This window comes from Capsicum annuum, chromosome 9 (genome assembly GCF_002878395.1).
Source record: "Capsicum annuum cultivar UCD-10X-F1 chromosome 9, UCD10Xv1.1, whole genome shotgun sequence".
Taxonomy (NCBI): domain Eukaryota; kingdom Viridiplantae; phylum Streptophyta; class Magnoliopsida; order Solanales; family Solanaceae; genus Capsicum; species Capsicum annuum.
The window spans coordinates 185,190,223-185,201,198 of record NC_061119.1 but is presented as its reverse complement, the minus strand read 5'-3'; the positions used below and the strand labels follow the sequence as shown (position 1 = coordinate 185,201,198).

Here is a 10,976-nt window from a genome sequence, read left to right as displayed (position 1 = left end):
ATAAGGGATTATAAATATTGTGGAACAATAAAAAGGAACATAATATATCTTAATTTTTGAATAATTTTACACTTATCTATATATAGTACCTTCTAAAGTTGAAGAAGTATAAATTAAAATTAAGAAAGTAGTATATATTAACTTGCAAACCTAAATTATTATATTTAAATTACAAAAATATACTTATGAATTTTATTTTTTGAAATTAAAGAGCAAAATATTATATTTTAATTAAAGTTAATTGATATTTTTCAATAATTTTTTCTTCTTTCATATATTTGATAGTAATTGACGGCTTGACTTGATATACATGTGTTAAACTAGTAGAGTCAAATTTGGATTAACAGCCTTTTAAAACACGTATTGGTCCAAATCCATCTGCAAGTAACCGACATTGGCGCGGCTTTTTAATCTCAGCCGACATTTAACCCAACGCCTTCTATAAATACCCTGCCTCCCCTTGTGAGTTATTGACTCTGCGCCTTGGGATTTCTCGTTTTGTTTTCTTTCTCCAAAACCCTACTACATTTTCCTTTAGATATTTACTCTTTTTCCATACTTTCTGCTTCAGTTCTAGCTATGTTTGCACCTTCTAATGGACATGATACCTTCTAATGGACATGATGTAGATTTTGAATCGTAGTTATTTGCTTGGCGATGAACAATTTGAGTACGCGTTGGATTTATATGTTTTTTGTTTAATTCTGTGGTGCTTTTGGATGATCATATACGATTATTAACAAATATGATGATATTTGGATTGTCCTAATTGAAAGGTGCTTTCATGATCCATTTTCATGTAGTTTTTGCGGTATTTCCCTGCTTATAGATGAGAAGCAAGTGACTATTTTGCAGCTAATTCCTAATTTCTTTCGATAATCGCTGTGTCCACGTCTGTTTGTGAGCATTTATTAATTTTACGGGATTTCTGTTAGTTTCAAACATATATAAGCTTTTGGTGTATCAGCTGCCACCATCTTTTAATTTTACGGATAGCTGTTACCTCCCATCAGCAATATGTATCATATATGATTATCAAATATGTCAATTTGATACTGATGTGATTTGGATTGTCCTAATTGAAGGTGATTTCATCGGACAATTGAAGGTGTTTTCATTGATGTCGATTTTCGGCAACTTTTTTTTTTTGTGGTGTTTCTCCACTTATGGATGAGAAGCAAGTGATTGTTTTGCATCTAATTCTTACTTTTTTGGGATAAGCGTGGTGTTGCTTCAGCACGCACTTCTAACTAATTCAATGGAATAGGTAACTCTTTCTAGCAAAGCTAGGACCGGACACATGAGAGGAGAGCACCCAAGTATTTTTGCTTCAGCTGAAATTTGAACCTGAACCCTCTAGGCCATAACAACAAGTCATGAGCATATCAACAATTGCTAGCTCCTATGATTAGGAACAAATCAATTCTCGAGCCTTGCTATTATCCCGCTATTCAGCCACACCCTTTGGTGCTAGTTAATTCTTAATTTTATATGTGGAAAATTGGTCAAGATATCTTTTGTATTTTTGGAAAGTTCAACCATGCAGTGGAGTTGTCTGTTTGAACCTGATCCTCTTCTGCTTTTCACAATTCGTTGATTGATCTTTTTCTGGAATGCTTTATGTTCTTAGCTGGATATCTTTTCCTAGGTCGTTAAGGATGAGCGGATGGTGATATCGGATTTATATGAAAGGGTTATCGTCTGTTTTTTATGCTGCAGAGTTTGCTTTTGCTGTTCTATATATTGGGTTAGTTGAATAGTTTTTGATGCTTGTAAGATGTATCTTAGAAGAATCAGGAAAACCTTTGCTTATATTCCACTTGGTTGTAGAAATTGACTTTCTTGGACTGTTGATGCTCGAAGGAATGAGCTGCTATCTTTTTGTTCCAACCCAGATTCTTTTCTGGACTGGCCTTGAAATTTTTGAATTGGACTGCTTTGATCTGTCGGACGATGTTCTTCCTATTTTCATTGTCCTTCTGTTTATCATGCTGTGCCTTTGAATGAGGAGTAGAATTGGGATAGATTTAAATGTGGAAGTTGGTCCCCAATTATAAAGCCTCATCCCGTTTATGATGCAGATCTTGTCAGCTTGAGAGGAAGAGGGGGATTTTTCTCATGTTGTTGTTCTCGTGTCTGATGACTGCCCAAGTTGGCAAGGTATTTGTTGATTGAATTAGACATGGAAAATTGGTACGATGCTTTCTTATGTTGGTTGGACCTTGGTTGGTATGCGCTTGATTGACAAGGTTGTCTATTCTCTTAACGCATCATCTTTTTTGTCAAGCTTCATTGATTGCTATGATTCTCGATTCAAATTATCTCTACTGGTGGTTGTCTCAATTCCCTATCTTTTGTCCGATCTCAAAATTATTTCCTTATTTTCTTGTATAGTTGTAGCAAAACAACTCCATCTGCATGATATTTAGCAACCAGGTATGCTGCTTCATTTTTAGTGGTTGCTGGGTTGGCTATTAACCCTAAGAAATAAGAAAATCTGAGAGAACGTTTTGATTTGACATAGGATTGTCAGTTAAGTTAGTTTTTGCACGATGCTTACAGACTCTTCCTCTTCTACTTTATCATTGTTCCACTCACATGTCTTGTTCCTTGTTTCTTCTTGTTGGGGCTTCTTATAAAAACAATCCTTTTTGTGGGGTTGATCTTGATCTTGTATGCGCATTACAGTGCATATTTATGCTTTGCTGTTTCTAACTTGTTGATCTAGTTATAATTGTTCTAAAGGGAAGATTGAACTATGAGTTCGCGTTTTGAATCTCGAGTATTCTTTCTAGTAGGAGGTTCAGTGGTCATTATTTTCTTGATGATAGTAGGTGATTAGTGCATGTATCCGGACTCTTCACATTCGGTGCCGCAACCGTGTCGGATTCTCCAAAATACACTACTTTTGGAGAAGCCGACACACACCTGCTGACATTTTTGAAGAGTCCGAGCAACATAGAATGTATCAGGGGACTGGTCACAGTTTAATCATGTTTGGATTCGTATTGCAAGGTGTTTGTCACGTATGTAGGTGCTTTGGACCTTTTTTGGGATTTCAGCAGGGCAGTGAGCAATTTTTTGGAACTGATTTCTCATCCTCCGTCAATTTAACAACATTCTATCGATATTTTTACCTATTGTTCTCTCCCTTGGTTTTCCAATTTTGGTGCAGTCTGAGTTGTTATGGATGCGTGGATGTGGACTTGTTGAATTCAACTTGTGAACGGTGCGAGTTACTTTGCAAGTTATTTCTCTTTAGCCGAAGACACTTCTTAGCTTATTTAGTATACTGGGATTAGAGGCTTGTTTTTAGATGTTCATCTCCTGGCTAATCCAGAACAAGAAATCCAACTTTCTTGGACTGCTGTTATTCACAAGTATGAGCTGCTGTTAATTTGGACCATTAGCTTATGCTCTTCGATCCCAACTGAGGTGTTGTTCTAGATTGCAAATTGATGCTCGCGCTTGTTATTGCCTTCTTTTGTTTAACTCTTTATCACGCAGTTTTTTTTTTTTTTTTTTAAAGGAATAGAGCACATGATGAATGTTGATAATGGGGAAATGATAATTTGCTTCCAGTTGCAAGCCCTCAACATTACTATTATGCAAATCTCCTCTCCTGAGAGGAAATGTGGGACTCTCTTTCTTTCTCTCTCATTTTTTACTGTTCGATGTGGGTAGGATGGAGTAATCGAGTTGTACTTTTTGTGCTTGCAGTCACATAAAGTACATTTTGAGAGGATGCGATTCCCGTTGTGGTAGGGCCTTGTGGTTGATTCATCTGTTGTATTCTGTTTCTCATCTGCATCATGTTTGATTTCGTCAAGTTGCTGATTTTTGTCTTCAGTTGAATTGTGTCTATTGACAACTTATTTCTATTTCTTACTTGACTGTGAAGTTGTTTACCTCAATTTATTTTTCTACTATATTTCTGCAGTGTAGTGGTTGTTCCATTTGCATAAAGATCTTGTGTCTACATTGGTGAAAAGTCTTCACTTATTTTTTAAGATGTGATTAGGGTGGTCTGGGTATAGCTCTTTCTCTTCCTCCACAGAGTCCACTTCTTCATTCTAGTTGCTTGTTTCTGGTCATTGCAGCAACAAGATCTTTTTCCTACTGATTTGAGGCCAAAAAATTTGTAGAAGTCATCTCTTGGTATGACCTACTTTCTCATCAGCATTCTTTTCCTCTTTCGGGACCTGATTGTGTTTCTTTCTCAGTGTTGTTCTTCATATAATATGCCTAGTTTATTATGTGGTAATTGATTATTATGTTCGATCTGTTGCTTTAGTGGATCCATCTGGATGGGAGATCCAATGATGCCTCCAGGTTCTTATGTGCTCTTCTTGACCAGAGGTTTGAGCGATGTGATCATTTCTGTAAAGTCTTGATGGCAATAGATGTGTAGTGTGCGATAGAGTGATGTGATCGGTTATGTGCCTTGATGGTTGTGGAATTGTGTGCAACAGTTTTGGACAGCTTGATAACGTCTGTGCTTCCTATTCCAGGAGTTGCCATGGGTGAGGATCTGGACATCTTGCATATTTTCAGTTCATCCGATTTCCTGTTGTAGTTTGCTATGGTGGACTCTCTTTGATAAGTTCTAGTAAGGTCGTCGAGTGATTGGCTTGGACCTATTTCTTTTCTTGTTCTAGCACAGGATTTTCTTAAGTAAGTGTTCTTTGAGTTGTTATGGCATTGCAGATGGCATCTTGTTGAATTTAGATGGATGGGTAAAGCGAGTATTAATTTTTATTTTGGGTAAAGTAAGCATCTGCAGTAATGAGCATCTAGAGGATGAGGCAAACCAAGTCTTATCTCTTCTGTCTAGAAGATGAAGCAAAGCAAGTCTAGTCTATTTTCAACTGGTGCATTTATTATTCTGGCACTCTGTAGACATAACAATGTTGAATTTTGCTACCCGGATGAACATGATAAAGCATTCCTACTTTTTTTTTTTTCCCTTTTGTTTGTCATGGATTGTTTTTCTTGAAGGAATGGAATCGGCGGTGATCATTGTGATACTGACTTTGTTTCCCGTTATGAGGCTCTCAGCACTCTTCTTTCCAGGTCGTTTTGGTGCTCCTGTCATGCAGATTGTCAGCTTCTGGAATTAAGGTGGTTCTCTCTCTCTCTCTCCCGTCTGATCATTTCTTGGAGTGAGATGGGGTGTCTCTGAACTGTCAACTCATCAGTAAACTTTGCTTCCTGTTCTTGCAGTCGTAGGAACTTAAATGTGAAGATGGTTCCCTTGTTTTGGGGGTGGGTGAGTATACTGAGGTATGAGCTGTGGTTATTTTGTTGAGATGCTTATCTTCTTTGATCACATGCACGAAGTTGTCGGGGACTACGGGGGATTGCTAATGTCTAAGAGCTACTTTAATCCGTGAGGTTGTGGCTACTTTGGCCTGTGTTCCCTGCCTAGCATTCGTAGATTGATTTAAGTTTTGATTCAAGAGTAGAGCACATGGGAAGTTGATTGATGCTATAAGATGTGGATAATGCACCTCTACTTACAAGCTCTCAGCATTGTCCTGATCAGTTGGGAGGGAAGAGGGTGGTGGGTTTGTTGGGTTTCTCTCGTCTGTGTGTGTTTGATTCCACAGGCTGGATTTGGTTACCAGGACTTACTCTTTGATGTTTGTAGTTGGGGAATTAAAATAGGTGGTGATATTATTCTTGATTTGGTGGGACTTTCTGTCTGATTCAGGAAGTTTTTCCTATTTTTTGTATGCATAATATTTCTGTCAACTTTGTTAGTTCACGAGATTTTCCACTTCAGTCTTTTTGCATACTTCCCTTACTGTTTCCAATGCCCCAAAACTTTATTTTTTCCTTGTCGTTTGTTTCTGAGATATTTTTGCTGAATTTATTTTATCTAGGAGGTGGGGTGGAGGTTGTTCCATTTGCATGGTGTTAGCAATTCCTAGGTTGGTGGATTATGTGAAGTCAAGACAAATCACTTTTTTTAACATCCTATTAGGATGTTTCTTAACCATTGTCTCGTAGCAGTAGTGTCCCTCTTCATTCAAGTTGGTTGCTGGGCCAGATGCATCAAGAAAGTTAATGGTTTTAAAGGAACAATTTAGAAGTCTTTATCTGTTGGTCTGACTTAGGTTGTCAATTAAAAGATGGTAATGGGGAGTACTTGCAGGGACAATTTCTACTCTTTGATTGCCAATGGTTTTCCTTCGGTGTCTAGTTTGTTATGTCTTCCTTCTTGGGGTTTGTTATGTGATTCTTCCGCTACACGGCGTGATATATAGGCAATTGATCAGTTGATTTGGTGGAATTTTTTGGGTGCTCAAGGTGTCTAGTTTGTTATGTCTTCCTTCTTGGGGTTTGTTATGTGATTCTTCCGCTACACGGCGTGATATATAGGCAATTGATCAGTTGATTTAGTGGAATTTTTTGGGTGCTCGAGCATGAGTTCAGGAGTTGGTAGTTAAGTCCTTGCTTGATCGCATTTGGAGGTCTTTTAGGGGTTTGTCAGGTACATTTAGTTTATAGGTTTTCTTGTTTATGATTTTGGTTAGCGATGCGTACTGAAAAGTGAGCAGTGCACTTGGGCATTTGTTTGCACATGCTTCTTCTTCTTTGTGAGTGTCTTTTTTTTTAAATGTTCCCATTGCCCTCTCCTATAGGGGTTCTTACCCAGGTGTGGTCCAAGTTGTTCTGGATGCATGGGTGGGGCATCTCGGACTGCGAATGCAGTTGCTTGTCTGTTTATTTTGTGTAGATTAACCTTTTAGCGAGTCTAGATAATATTTGTTTGAGCTTCTCCAAGACTGATGTTGTTTGAAGGTATCTCAATTGGATAATGAAAAAATTCTTCCTCCAATTGTGCGTGCCCCTTTACTTTCCTCCGTAAGTTCTTCAAATTCACAAGCTTTCATCAATCAGGACTCTCTGGTTGAAGAAGAAATAATGCACCTTCTACTTTTTAGTCTCTGTTCATGACGGCTTGATCTTAGATGAATAAAGCGCTCGGAGTTTAATGAAGTTAGTTACGGCAGTTTTTCTTTGGTTATAACAACACATTTCTTTTGAGGTGCTTGTCCCATTATGGTGCAGATCTTGTCAGCTACTACAAAATCAGGTGATTCTTTCTCTCTCTGGTCTCTTTATGTGATAATTTCCTAAATGGCATAATGGGGAGCTCTGAGGGTCTCTGACTCGTAATTCTGCATTCATTATGGTTAGATCTTGTCTGCATCTAAGGAAGGAGGTTTCTCTATTTGGTCTCGTTATGTCTGATGATTTTCCGGTTGATTAGGTTGTGCGAACTTCAGTATCCATAACTGGGCCTAGACTCTAGTTCGCTATTTCTTCCTCCTCCTGGGATTTTCCAGTCTTATTTTTCGCTTGCCTTACAGGGTATGGGTTGCCCAATTTTCTGTCTTTAAATCAGATGGTCTAGCTTTTCCTTTTGGAGATTCAAGCGTGAGTTCAGGTTTTGGGAGTTTTTAGTGTTCGCTTTGGTGGGAAGGTCAGTCATGTGATTATCTGGTTGATGATCAAATTGCGTCGTTGGAATGGTTGCGGACGTCTAGCAGCTTGATCTCATTTGGAATCCCTAGTTCAATCATGGATGTGTTTCTGACTCCAACCTCGTTTATTTCTTTCGACTTGTATGGTATGATTTGAGATGGTAACTTCTTTGGATGAATTTAACGAAGTACTGTCTTCTCTTCAGATCTTACAAAATTATCTTGACCTTTTACCTTTATCTCTCTTTCTACATAATGATATTTAGGTGCGGTCTGAGTTGTTATGGTTTCTTTGGCGGCATTTTGGATTTTAGATGAAACAGTGAGAGGTTCTTTCCTTTGGTTAGTGATATCCTGCTTGGCCATATTTTCGGTAGTGGTTTCTCTTGGATGTTTGTGTCCTAGAAAAAAGAGATCTTTGTTCATATCGAGTCCCTTTAGCTGTAGAAATTGCCTTTTATGAACTGCTGTTAATTTTGTTTTGATGCTTCTGCTTTTTGATCCCAAGTAAAGATCTGTCTGGTCAGCACGCACGCACATTGTTGACCTAGGATTAGGGTGAAAGGCTGTGCTATCTGTGGTCTCATTTATATTTGATTATTTCATAGGTTGGACAGGGCTTGCCTGGACTTTGGATTTATTAACTGAGCTTTCTTTAAAGTGTCTGACACTTATATGTTAAGATGGCCCCCTTTACATGGAAGCTTGGGCTGCTGTTGTTTTGGAGAGAGAGATAATAAACAACTTTGGAACCTGATTGTTTGGTTGCCTCGACTGTGCAGGAGTGATAATGTTCAATTGAGCTGCTCTGATATGTGGATGCTACTTTGACTTTGTCCTTGTTTGTCGGTTTTCTAGACATATTTGATTGTGGGACAAGGGTTGTATCTTTGTTCATCTGTCCTCTGTGATCATCTAATTAACGAGTGAGAATTGCTTAACTTGTGTCCGTTTCAGGTTATGTTGTAACTTGTTAGCCTGATGTTGAATTCTATATGCAAATGAGCATATGCTAGCACAGATCATGTGGTGTACCAAGGTCTTGAGAGTTGGCGATTCTATTGATCAACTAGGTTGCTACGTCAGCTCATTTTCACCGATCTTTACTTGTGACCTTTTTTTTTTTTTTTTTTTTCAGGTCACATGAAATTTGGAGCTTTAGGGACTCCATCAGCTACACGTCCTGGTTCATATACCAGTTTCCTTCTGGCATTGACCTTTTTAATGCTTGTTCCAATTATTTTTGTCAATTTGCACCTGTGTAGTTTAGCATTGCCTCATGGAAATGCTTTCTTCTTTGCTAGATAACTGCTTGGCTGTGGCAGCAAGAGGATTTCTTGGTAGTCCTTTTGGTCTCGTTATACTGTTAAGTGTGCTTCTGTATGAAGGTTCATGGCCAATCCTGATCCCTTTTGATTCTTATGAGCATCTAGGTCTAACTTTTGCTGAATTAGCTATGAAGGTTCATGGCCAATCCTGATCCCTTTTGATTCTTATGAGCATCTAGGTCTAACTTTTGCTGAATTAGCTATGCTGGAGGTTGTTAATTCTGGAAAAAAATGCATCACGTTCTTTTTGCTGGTGCTGTCCTAGATTGGATTCTTGGCCACTCTTCATCTTCAGCTAGCTAAATGAAGTTAGTCTGACTTGTTTGGAATATTTAGTTGAGTTCTTGCCCTCAAGTCAGATGTGCGAAAGCTTGGAAGTATATTAGCTACTTGCAGGATAGCTAAAGGAGGTCGGTGAAATAACTGTGCATCTGGATTTTCAATCTTCAATTGAGGTTAGGTAATTTTCCGCCAGGTCTGGGTCTTTTTGGTGCATTAGTGGATTTCCTTGCGATTGTTATGGTGTTGAGACTTGAACTCCAATGAGTGGAATCAAGTGTGCGACCAATTTTGAGGTTAAGTTTTTTAGTGGCGAATTCAGTTTTGAGCATTACTTTTGCCTTCTTTGAAACGAGCAGGGCCTGTTAACCTGGCTGTAGGTGTTATCAGTACCATAGCGCATCAGTTGTTGGGTCTAAGATTCATTAGTTGAAATTACTCTGTTTTCTTTTCCTCGATTTCTTTTGTGCTTTCCTTTGCATATCTCTCCTTTTAGATGTATTCTTCCCATGGTTGGGGAGATGGATTACACAATTTGTCTGGCATTTCTGCATGTTTTCATTTGCTATGTCCTTGGAAATTACGGGCAATTTTGACTGCCTTAACTTTATTTTGTTTGCTTCTGGCACTATGTGGAGACAGGCATTCCCTCTTCTTGAAGGGAGTTGTTAGGTATGATTGTATTCTGAAGTAGATTGTTATAAGGATGCGAGGAACTTCTTTCTTTCTCCTTTTTCATGCTAGTATATTCCTTTGCTGATTAGAAGTAGCAAGCCATTCTATCTGGTACGGATTGTAGTCGCTCATGAAGCCTGACGTAGCCGCGGCAGGGGAATCCAACTGACAAGTACGTTTTTCAGTTATTTGCTCGCATAATAGTTCTGGTGTATTATGATAAGCATGCTGAGATTGTGTTGTGAGCTGTTAATGTTGTACTATATTTTCCTTATCTTGTGGTCGCGGGTGAGAACTTCCAAGATGAGGAAACATTATAACCTTATGATTGGGTCCTCATCTGTTTTTGGGAAGCATCTTACTGAAGGCATACAGAGCCAGCTCATATCCAATTTGCCGGATTTCCCTATTTCGCAGATCATTCCCTATTTCACAATTCAAGGTTTCTTGCGTGAGGTATTTCTACCTTTAGTTGGCAGGTGCAGTGCTTGAATTGGATTACTTTGCCTTCCTCGGTTCCTTCTTTTTTACTGTGTTTTGTGATCAGCCTCTCTCTTTATCTTCGAAGAAGTGTAAAAAGTTTCGCTCTTATAGAGCTCTTCTAGCTTATTCTCGGTCCAGCTTCAAGTCTTCCGTCGGTACATGCTTCATATGTTCTTGCGCTGCACAGACATATAATTCTATTCAAAAGTATGTTTCATTTATTTGGCATTGTAGTGATGTGTTGGTGATATATATTTTTAGTGAATTGGCGTTGTGGGTAGGATCCTTCAATTTATATTTCACAGGACGTAAAGGCAGTTTTGGTTTGGCTCTTGCTAATGCTGCATTATGGTGATTTAAGTGTCTAAGGAGTCTTGTCATGTCATCTTATTCAGATGTGCTGGAAATGCCGTCATGTTTGGGAATTATTCTCCGCCTTTCTATCATGGTTCATCTATTTGACTTTTATGGGGCTTCAAATTGATTTTTTCAGTGCATCATGGGATTTTAGATTGGATATTTGCGCAACTTTTTTATTATTCAGTGCCAAGAACTATAGTTTCATGTGGGAGATGAAAATGAAAATAGGCGTGCAGGTTCTAGGAGTTTTCTTGGTTGACAGAGCTTGCAGTGTTGGCTTGACCGTGTTTGTGGTAGATTTGTCACTGGAGCTTTTTTTTTTTTGGGGGGGGGGGGGGGGGGGGGGGGGGGGGGGGGG

The 10,976-nt window shown here is 38.7% G+C and overlaps 1 long non-coding RNA gene across 13 annotated transcripts in view; it reads left to right on the top strand.

Annotated features, from left to right (window-relative positions):
* The first annotated feature begins 458 nt into the window (after positions 1-458).
* The window catches only part of LOC107854753, a 13,212-nt gene continuing 2,694 nt past the window's right edge, over positions 459-10,976 (top strand). The window contains exons 1-3 of one of the 13 annotated variants that reach the window (XR_007045188.1): positions 459-3,761; positions 4,101-4,158; positions 4,295-9,947. This is a non-coding gene — a long non-coding RNA (uncharacterized LOC107854753). Of the gene's footprint in view, positions 9,948-10,976 lie in introns of all 13 variants that reach the window. The other 12 variants (XR_007045187.1, XR_007045186.1, XR_007045180.1 and 9 more) reach the window with 12 other exon arrangements.